Source organism: Austrofundulus limnaeus, unplaced genomic scaffold, assembly GCF_001266775.1.
Source record: "Austrofundulus limnaeus strain Quisiro unplaced genomic scaffold, Austrofundulus_limnaeus-1.0 Scaffold1130, whole genome shotgun sequence".
NCBI lineage: Eukaryota > Metazoa > Chordata > Actinopteri > Cyprinodontiformes > Rivulidae > Austrofundulus > Austrofundulus limnaeus.
In genome coordinates this window covers 59196-71190 of record NW_013953532.1, presented here as the reverse complement: position 1 = coordinate 71190, position 11995 = coordinate 59196, and the positions used below count along the sequence as shown (strand labels likewise).

General features: G+C 43.2%; 1 pseudogene; it reads left to right on the top strand.

Moving 5' to 3' along the window:
* Positions 1-3844: 3844 nt before the first annotated feature.
* Positions 3845-11614, top strand: LOC106534274 (thymidine kinase, cytosolic pseudogene; annotated as a pseudogene).
* The last annotated feature ends 381 nt before the right edge of the window (positions 11615-11995 follow it).

Genomic DNA, 11995 nt, shown 5'->3' with positions numbered 1-11995 from the left:
TAGAAACAGAAAACCTATATGCGACAATGACGAACGACGAAAGAAAAAATCTTCAATTCTTTACAGATTTCTACAAGGCTACCGGTTCGGTATAAAGTAATGTTTCGTTGTTCGGTGTTTGTAACTATGTAAATAAACAAAAATACACACGTACCTGATGTTTCGAGATTTTATGTGCAAATGTATATCCGATCTTTTCCAGATGCGTGCGCGCTCTCTTTTTCAAGTATTGCGCAGGGTCTGTGTGTATGGTTCATTAACCCACGTGTTTGCAATCATGCGGATGATATTGTTTTGTTGTTCAACACAAGACGGGTCGTTYGCGTTCGGATTCACGGTATGTAGTGTTCGAAGCAAAACCTGACCCGGCCCTTGTCGATTCGGGCGATACACTTCAACCGTGTGTTTTGTATATAAAACAATAATAAGAGTCGTTGGTGCATATTGTATAAATATGGTTTCACAAAATTCACCATTCAATTTAGGCGTTATAAACTGTGTTTTATGTCTTATAGAAATAAATTGGTGGTAACCATTATTTTATATAATTAAAATAACAAAACCAAAACACTCCCGATTGTTATGTTTATTTAATGAACAACAACATGACACGTTTTCATTACAACCGCGTCTCAGGTCTCTTATTTATTTTTCTTTGTACGACGCAACATGTGTTTATTTTATTTCTTTTAATTCACATATACACATTATAATGTAGCGAGATTAATATAATGTTGAGGTAGCAGCTTCAACACTTCGTCGTCTGCAACTTCGTCTTCGTCACTGTTTGTATCGTCTCTAATCTTCTCCACCAACGCGTGAAATATGTTATATGGAACATCGACGTCTTCCAAAGACTCGTGTGGAATAAACTCATCATCATTTGTTCCTCCAGGTACTTTCGAAGACCACCCGGTTTCACGTTGCACGAACGCGAGACTACGCGTGTTTTTCCTTGACCGATATTTTTTGTCACGTAGAATCCGGTTCCGCTCGGACATAAGTGTACAGCTAAAACCGTTGTTACACGCCCGTAAACCACATGAAACAAACAACCCGGCTCCCCGCTGTCGAGACACATCATGCAGGCTATACTCAAGCAACGTTGTTTTTTTCAAAGCGTTTTCTCTTGCGCGTTTTTTAAATTGTGTATTTTTCCTCAAGAACAATTTGAGCGTAGTTTTGCAACCACCGATCGGCCTCATGAATCAAACCCCACCACAGTCCTCGTTCTTTGAGGGGATATCAAACACTGCAACTGAGCTTAATACGCTTGTGACCTTGCTGAAAGAACGTGTTGTAAACCGCTCGCGGTCTCCTTATCGGATTGCACGCGTACGGTTTTTCTATCAATTTGGCATCAAGGTCCTCGTTTGCGAGAAGCGCAACTCCGGAGTCTCGCATAACACGCCACGCTTGTGAAATAAACATACTGGTATCCAGTTGACGCCGCTGTGTGTTGCACCACATGATGACCGTGAAACGTTTCACATCGACTTGCGCGACGTCGAACCTCACGACTCCGTATTTTTTCGTTGCGACGGAACCGGAGCACACGACGCTCCGATGCGAATCGGCGTCCGGGGCATATAACAGCGTTGAACCCGGGTCCGCACATGATAACCGTTGCGCCGCTTCGACTTTCGTCATATCCGTGCCCCACCAGTAATATCCGAGCTCTTGTGTGATAAAATCCGACCACTGTTCGCTCAACGGCGGTACCGTTGAGCGTCGAAGACTAGAAAGTAGCATTTTGATTTCTTTGACTTTATTTGTCCAACCCGGTCGTTATTCGCGGGTTTAAGACGAGCGCCGCATCTTATGTGAGCTACAATACAACCGTTTGCTTTTTATATACACGACGTAATCAGCATAACATCGATGGTCGGTCGAGAATATTATAAGTGATCAAGCGGCGGTCAGATTTAATATATATAAAATACAAGATATATTATATGGGTATCGTATAGTGTGGTGTACTTTTTAAAAATTTCAACCGAGTTAATAACGTGCGTTGCGATCATCAACATCGCGCTGGTGTACACGTCGAGTTCCGTGATTTCGTTGTCCGCAGTATTACTTCGAACTCGTGTTGTTTTTGTTTGTTAGAGCCGTGTTGCGTTTCGTTGTATCGCACCGACGCGGCTCGATGTTCGCTCCAACCGTAAAATCATCGAATGACCGTTGTGGGCCCTTTGTATATCATCGAGGCCGCGGGTTGTACTTGTCCGCTCTTAAAACGCGCCGACAACGCGTCTTTTGTGGCGCGTCTCGGGATAGATACATAGAGACCTCCGTTGTTATAGTTGGACGGCTTAACCTCGCGTTTGATCCGGTAGCCAAACTCGTCGTTGGAGTCTATTTTGACATAGTGCTCGCTTGTCGGCGAGCACGGACTCTGTCGATGTTGATTGGTACCCGAGAAGCCGCACGCGCCCATTTGTCTCGCAAGTTCAGATACGTTTTCGAAACGTCGTCATGAATCGTATAAACCGAAAACGTTGTCATTTCACATACACGTGTGCGTTATATCACATCCGAATATATATGTATGTTTTATTTTATAACAAACAAATTTGAAGTACCACGTGCGATCGGACGAAGATTCTACGCGCGTAGACACTATTAACATAAAATATAAAAGTCTCAATTTACTTGTCACATCGCCACGCAGCGGTGTTGCGGAACATGGGTCGATGAATTACATACACTCTGAACACCGTGAAGGGTTTATAAACGCATCGGTCGATTTCGCAATACCCCTCCAATAAAGCGCCGTTTCTTTGACACGTGTCCATTCTCGATGACGTGCGTATCATCATTTCTCAACAACGGTGTGTTATTTTCTAACGAAAAGTCGATGATCGAAGTCAACGAGCCCATGGACACGGGGTATGACGACGCATGTTATCAGTTTACATTTCAGTTCAGTGAAGTGAAGAGACCCATGTTAGACATCAATGAACCCATGGATGAAAACTAACAAGAGCGTGTACAGAAGAACAAATGAAGAATCTTATTAAATGTACGTGTATATCAGGCGCCGTGTTACAGCAACCTTTTTCTTTACAATTTGTTTTACACATATTAATAAAAGGAAAAAAAATGAACTATGACCGTGAAAGCGGTAAGTTCCCTCGGGTCGAGAATAGCGAACATTTACGCGAAGCCGTAATGCATTACAATCATTGTCGTTATGGTGAAACATGTTCTACGGAAACAACTCCTTGTTCAAACGTTGAGAGCGAATCACTCCCGGTTTATGACCCATCCAATCAATCTAAGAAGAGCGATTTTGACGACGATGAGTGGTATTCGTTTTGGTGTCGTACGCCACCCGACAACAAGCTGCCCATTCGCGACTCTGTAGATCTAGGTGTGAAGATTGACAATTTAAAGCGTGAAATCACATTCTTGAACTGGGCACGGGTAAGGAATGATAAACCTCGATTTGACAATCATCTTGCCAAGTTTAACGGTTTGATCGAAGAGTTGACGGAATGTATAGGCCGTGTATGTGTTTCAGACCACGTTAGGGAACAACTTGCCGTGTTGGAAAAAAGAATTCAAGAAACCGAGTTGGAATATACACAAGAACAAAAAGTACAAAAGGCCAAGGAAAAATATTTAGCGTCGATAGAAGAATTACGCGAAATAATTGACTTTGAAAAACCCAATTCAGTCGAACATTGAGCTTATAACACGATAAGCGTAAATTAATAATAATTATCACCGGATAGTTTGTTATTGTTTTTTTTTGGTGGTTTTTATAACCACGCCTATTTTTTTCTTATAAAACCAAGACCGGTTTGCCAGAGATTCATCATTTTCGTTTTTTATCACCATGGGTAAAATTCAGTTGATATTGGGGCCGATGTTTTCTGGAAAAACCACCGAGCTCATCAGGAGATTACACGTGCAACAAGCCATGCAAAAACAATGTCCCGTGATCAAACCGGCCAAGGATTCTCGGTATTCCGAGTCGCACATAACAACGCACGCTGGTGACAAGATCGAAGCCATGTCTGTGTCGCATTTGTACGATGTCGAGCGCGATGTTGACCTCGTTTCCATGATTGGTATCGACGAAGCGCAGTTCTTTCCCGACGTGTTGTCGTTTTGTGAGGAAATGGCCAATGCGGTTAAAACTGTGATTGTGGCGGCGCTGGATGGAACTTTTCAAAGGAAGCCCTTTGGGAGCGTGTTGGATCTCGTGCCGTTGGCCGAAGACGTGGTAAAATTACACGCAGTGTGCGCAAAATGCAGCGGTAAAGCCTCCTTTTCTCATCGCAAGCGCACCGACATCACCTCGGTGGAGCTGATAGGTGGTTCCGAAACATGCTAAACTGTGTGTAGAAAATGTCACAGTTTGCAAACCTCTTATATTAAACGCAGCAATTTATTATAACAGTTTTTTTTGTTTATGGTTAAGATACACACATATATATATATATATATATATATATATATATATATATATGTACAATAAAATATGTATAACAAATAACCATTGTGAAAGTGTTATTATTTTTTTTGGTACCGTATCCACAATAAAATACATGTTTATACTAATACCAACGATATGTAGATTATGAATATATAATTAAATATTTAGCCGACACAAAAAAAAACAACTCAATGCTGACAAAGATTTTGTTGTTTTTATTACCCTTGTTTGTTTATGTTTTTTTAATATAATAATAAACACAGAAATGCAACAAAACAAATTGTTTTATATAGTTTTATTTGCAATAAACAATTATGCATTGTTATAGATGGCCACAATTACATCCATGTCTATTTTATGTAACATTCGTTTTTTTGAAGCATGCAAGATATCGCGTGAAAGCAGCATTGTGTACAACGCGTGTTACGCAATCTATTTCAAGGTCTGTTGGTGGTTGTTGTTGCTGTTGTTCGCACAACATGTTCACTTGGTTTCGTGTAACACAACCTAATTTACTCGGACCTAAATGTTGTGCCATGTATTCGATTTGTCTCACGATCCACTCGTCCGGATCTAGAGGAGTCGTCGCGCAACAGTGAGAACTGGGGTTATTTGATGTTATCATACAACCTAAACAAGTGCTGGTGGCCATCTGCTCCAGCCACATCTTCTGTATTATGTGAACGTAGATGGACTCCACAATGAAGGCAAGCATGTTGTTTCGTCGGAAGTAAAACGTTGACGGTAACCCCAAAATGCGCTGTTCGTTGAAGTACGCGTTTAATATACCATCCGTGTCCWTTTGCGAATATTTATTAGAGCGATAAGAACGTTCATACAACCGGAACGAAAACGAAAAGGCTCGAATGAGGGTTCCTACAGAAACTGTCAGTTCGTCGCTTATTATGTTTGTTTTCAGTGCATGCAACGCGCTGTTTATTAAACCACCAAACGRTATCTGATCCACAACAAGTGCTATGTTGCTGTCATACCAATCCTTATTTATCGGTTTGTATGCACAACCACAGTGGCTTCTTTGCCTACAAGAGTCATTACAACACCTTTGTTTGATGAAGCGTTCGATCTCTGTCTGTACAACCTTAAAGATAGCCCATGAAATGACGTCCAGGTCTTTGGCAACATCGATGCAACCAACCGAATTCGATAAGTCAATAAACTTTTCTCGAAAAGCACACCACGACCATGTCGCGTCTCTATCATCACGCTGACGCATTTCCGAAACGTCGGATATCGTCGTGAGGGTGTAATCATTGTGTTCTTCTCGAAGCGACGTGGCACTCATGGTGATTCTCGGTATACACGACGTACTTCTTAATTTTTTGTTAATAAAACAGATAATAAACTTTGTCCACTTACAGACCGATAATATCATTCATTGTGTCGCGTTTCTTATCGATCGCAGTACCGTGTTGATTTTTTTTTTGCGAAATAACCGGTATGTTGATTATTGCGTACGTGTAGATGGATCCACTGAGGTAATAGACAACTCACCAAACTCCTCAACGATTCATGTTGCGCTTGCCTTGGTGTTGTGTTCAAGGATAGTGCTCGAGTCAACACGACTCGATACAACTACGCGTTTTCGTATAGATGATAATTTTATTATCAACATGTATATATATCGGACACCCCTCGTGATCTTTGTGAGTCGTTAGCATAAAACAGCAAAACTCGTCTGTTTTGTTTTACACTATTAAACGATAACAGTATATGTCGTGTACGGTTTATAATTTATACGAGTGCTGTCGATATGTCATCATCATTTGTGACATCGGACAATTTCCTTGCGTTGTACGCGAGGAACGGCGGGTCTGTGCTGAGAAAACTCACCAACACCGGTTTACACTTGGAAGACGCTCACACCATTCGCGTACCAAAACCAACCGAGCATAAACAAAATGTATGCGGGGAAATGAGATTAACCAATTAATGACTGGCATATAACCGACAATCATACTATTCGCGTACCGAAATCCACAAAGTATAAAGAGCTAAGCGGAGACGGAAGCGCACCGACAATAACAACGAACGCTGGTTGGCAATTTCACGATAGTTGCATGTTTTATGTAACCGCACCCACAGTGTGTACAATTACAGACAGCAAGCGCTACAAAACGGACGAGTTTGTGTCCGTCGGAAATGTGGTGAGCATGCGTGTACCTGAGGGCGCGGTTTCTAAAATTGGTCTCTTATATTCCAAGACGGACGAAGATGAAGTTGCGGACACAAAAAGTTCTTTGGGTGTCGTGTTGATGGACGGTGGTGATGTGGTTCATTGTACCGATTATGAGATCAATGACTCGTTTGTAACGGTGAATGTGCAACCCTGGCGCAAAAATTACACAATCGGTATAGTGATCTACGCTGCAGGTGCGGGATATTAACATTATAGGCGTTCATAATATAGATTCTGTATTATTTACTATGTTTTTTTTCATAATAAGAACATTTAAAAAAAACAACCATGGCAACCGCCGGACAATCTACCGCGGCGACGCGAGGTTCTAATATGAGTTTATTGACAAATGATTTTTCCGTGTTTATGAAAGATTTGGTCAAGCGTAAAATATGGTAGGGCGCTATCACACAGTAAACCTTAATTGAGACTTTGAGAACTGCGACTCTCGGGAACACTGTGATTGCGTATGGTACATGTCATGATTGGGGTTACTTGTGCTTGGTATACGTGAAAACATCGCAAAGTCAATTGAACGAAATTCGCGTGTTTGTTGGGGCTGGCCGTTATATGTGTTGCCTTGCGGATAACAGACATGATCTTGGGATGAAACTCGCGAATGATACATTGTTCAATTTCATTAACCGCACCTTGCAATATGTGTGTATACCAATACCTCAGGGGGCAAACTATTATAGTTTTAATAAAAACCCAACCATGTGGCATTTTATCGAGCAATTATCACAGGGCCCGTTATCGCAACTACTATGGAAGACCCCATTTGGTTTATGCAGTTTAACTAATGGCGTTTTAACGTTGGCTACCATACAGCGTTTTCTGCAAAAAGCAACGGAACGCCTTCAAGGAACACCAGCGGCTTTAGTTTACGATAAAAATGAAGACTTTCCCGGTTATCTTTTTAGCTTCGTGACTCGTCATGGGATGTGGAGAGCAGTTGTTTTTAACAGTTATGGATTTCATCTTCTCAAATACGTCAAAGGCATCACCATCCTCGATGATGATGATGATGATGATGATGATGATGATGATAGTGTATACAACAACGACGACCTCAATATGTTTGGCGGATGGAACATAGATGTCTTGTTGAGAAATACGAACATAGTAGATAATAACAAGGTGACATACGTACAGGACCCATATGTATCAAAATGAACTGTGTTTGATGTTATTCTTTTAATGTCAACAATAAAAAAAACAATGCGCAAAAAAATTGTATTTTTGTGTTTATTTTTGTTCACATATATGTAAACATGTTATATACATACAAGTTTACTTATGTCACAATATGCATTTGTATTATTATATTTGCTTTTACAAAACAAAAAACAAACTAAGAAGCACCATATACATTCAATTATATTATACATTGAAACCTTTGTTAGGTCTATCGTGATGAAGCTCACACCAATCGGCCAAAGAAACACCAATAATTGGTTCGAATATACCCGGTATGCTTTTCAGTATTACATCATCTGTCATCTGTGTAATTTCCGAATGTGGGAATTTATCATGCTCGGTCAGGTCGTTGTCGTCGTGGCACATGGTCGCGTGGGCCACGCTCGTGCATACACCAGCCAGAGTATGACCGTATATCATGGTTATATTTAGYGTTCCTGTTATCAAACCTATATCGGCCGAAGGACTTTCTACAATCAAGTTGATACTCTGCGATCTCAAATCCACAATGGCAAAGACGTCTATCCCTGCGCAGAACGTGTCATATATATATATATATATATAAATCGCTATGATATAATGAAAGGGTTTTTCTTTATTATATTACATTAAAGTTCATTGTGTGTGTATCAAATAAAGTTTTGAGTACATTACAAATGTTGGTACAAAATGTGTTTTCTACANCAAAAAAGCTCATTCGCTTCTGTTGTCATTGATTTAATGTTCGGCCGGGTTTTGCTGTGTTTCTCTGAGTTCCTAGGTTAGAAAAAACCGGACATATAAAAATTAGAATTCGTCGGTGGGAACTTTGTACAGTCGATGCAGTACTCGGGTACAAAGTGGGCTTGCCACACACGGGTAAGTTCATCTAAACCCGGTAGTGTACTAACACCTAACGAACAAAGTGCTTCGATTATGATACGCGCGACGTGTTGAATATAATCGCAAGAGTTAAGAGACACGTTGGGTATACACGGATACTCGTTCACGGGACACAAGGGAACATAAAAAATCGGTCCGGCGTTTTCGTTTCTGTCGATGATCATCGCGACGCCRTTTTTGCATTTAACACACGCGTATTTGAGCTCACCGTTGGTGACCTTGGCGTTCAATGTCGCGTCCAGACTTTTTTGCACGTTTCTGATCCCCGCATACCGCATGTCATGGCAAATCCGAGTAGGTTCAACATAGCCACTCGACCGTGTTTATCCTGTAAGCAAAGCGTGCGCGTATACGGCGCGGTATCCGTTCCCGCTATTTGTAGCGTGGTCATACCGGGTTTGTCAATTTTCCATTGCGGCGACATTTTGGACACGTCGTGCGTTACGTCTCTAGTCATACCCACGTTTAACGTGGCGTACTTGATGGGTATGCGCTTGCAGGTTTCTCGCTTGTAAGCGGTAAGAGACAACCCGTCTACCGTGAACAATGTACTGCGACCGTCGCATATTATGTCGGACAAATCCACCGAAATYACAACCGATGCGTTGGCGGCGATGTCGTTTGTGATGGCGCGTGATAATACATACGTTTTTTTTTGACTCCCGGAAGAAAAAAAACAACTAACAACGCCAACAAAAATATATCTACAACGGCAACACGTTAATATTTGTGTCACGAAGCRAGCCACATGCTCTCGCTTGTGCATCGACCAAACCTCCGTCTCTTTTTGTTGTACATCGCTACAAACACGTCGCGTCCGCGAACGTTATTCGTGCACATGTCTCTGTAGAACTCCCGACACCCCGCGCAGTGGTACTCAATCGCTCGCTGTTGTTTTCCCAGTGCGGTCTCTTGTCGCGGTCTCATACACTCTTTTTGAGTCATGTCGGCGATCCAGCGTTGTACGATATCGCCATCTTCGCACGAATACGGCAATATTCGTAACACGGTTCTGGGTATAAACGATGGCGGACACGGCAACGAAGCAGGGTCGACGAGTTGCAACATGAGCACGGCGCGATAAACGAGGCTCGCCGCGTGTACAACGTCTCTTTCGTGTAAAGCGCCCATGGCCACGTTTAATGCGTTCGTTGGCGACTCTCCAAAGCCCGCGTCTCGCAATAACTTTTGAGGAACCGTGACGCGCACGCGATAGTCGTGACACTCGCCACCTCCGAATCTAACGGCACCTACTGCTACGAGCTTTTCTAGTATGCGACCCAGCTCCGCCGTCTTCGTTTCGTACACGGATTTGGGTTTCAGCTGCATGTCGCGCGTGACGGCCTCCCTGCACGCAGATAACTTTACACCGGACAGTCGCGTAATATGTTCGGTATTGTATTTGATAGCAAGTATCTCGTCCGGGCCGCAAGCGGGCACCATGTGTTCGGGACACGTGTTCATTAGGGCCAAGAAAGTAGATTTCGCATTCTTGAGACGATCACTAATGGATTGCGCAAACGCTCTCAGTTTCCGCCAGCACAATTCCATGCATGCGTCACTTCTCGTGATAGCGCTGTACATTTGACGCGGGAGGCTCATGTCGATTAAACAATGYGCTACGAGTTTACCGGCCGTGTTCACCAACGCGCGATCGGCGTGGTGCGCAATCAAGACCCGCGAGTTCGAATAGCACTTGTTCTCGTTCTGATACGGGTGCTCTATTATGGACGCAGCTTCGTACGGGTAAGGCACAGGCTTCTGCGACGTTTCACACACCATGGAACCGCAGAACATGGCCGTGAGACAACCCGACGTGGCGTTCAGTGCCAATGGGTGTCGTTGTATGGCCGCCCGACTCGGGTTACACATGTAGAATTCGCAACACTCCACGGGCTTCGCCGACAGACCCGTGATCGCCCGAAGCCGCGTTTTCTCGATTTCTACGAACGTGGTCTTTACGCTGGCATTGCCCGCTTTCAGTCTCTTCAGCATCTGTTTCGCGAACCGCTTTCTGCTTTCTTTCCGCGTTCTTTTCCGACTTGATCAGCGTATCCCAAGAAAAAAACCAGCACTCATTTTCGACGCAATGAGTTCAGACGTCAGTTGGACGAGCGCGTCTCTAAGCACGCCGGCGTCGCGGCACGCCATGTGATTCATGCAATATTTCTCGTCCTTGTACAGCATTCTGACGAACACGGGCTCGTTGTCGGACGCGATCAACTCGACGGAAACGGCGCAGTATCCGGCGTCCAGCTCTACCCTCGTCAGGTTTGACACTCTATGAACAGACACATCGTCCGCGGCGTGCTCACTCGTTCTGACGCACGCGCCCGATGCATCAAACGGGGGATTCTTGTTGAAGTACAACACGAGATCGTCTCTGGACAACGTGTGCCAAGGAGCGGTGTCGAAACACGCWGAGTCTCCCGATTTCAATCTGACACAGTCTCCGCGCATCATGCAGGCTATAAACATCTGCGTCACGGCAGAGTTGCAGATGCAAAATTTTCCCTGTGCACTCAAGCGCCGGGTTGTTGTTGTTGTTGTTGTTCCTTCTCATGGTGGTAGGATGACAACACCGATGAATCTTGGGGTTGTATTTCACACGCGCTCTGTCCCGTCATTGCGCATGTGGTTGGCATATACACAGRATCGTAACCGGTGTGAGTTGGGTTACATACACTATATATATGTTTACGGCGACTCAAGAGCTTGTAGGATAACGCCACGGCCACACCAATTACCACCATAATAGGCGCAGCTATTAGAGATATTCGTATCCAGTCGTTCTCATTGTTATCTGTTGTTGGCCACCACCAATGATAATACTGACTTGCCTCGTCGTCGATCATCATTTTATATGTGTGTTGTGTTTTTTTAAGTAATAGGTTGTTCAAGTACTAAAATAAGAACAAGACAACAGCGTTTTCTTATGATGATTTCGTTTTAATTGTTTAGTATAAAACTCTTAATGTAAAAAATAAACCACACAAACATATATTGCATACAAAAAAATGAATAAAAACTATATATAATATAAAACACAGCAAGATACCAATGGTAGAACACAGCAACAAGGCGCCAACGGTAGGAACAGCAAGGCGCCACCAACAGTAGATCATCATTTCATTCACATGTCATTGCAGTTTAACACATTCTCACTCCCAAGTCGTCACATATTGACGCTTTTCCAAGGTTCCCTCTGCGTCTTATTTTGATGCATCAGGTGACCCCCTCGCGTCAGTCCTTGCTGCCCGCGGCTTTTC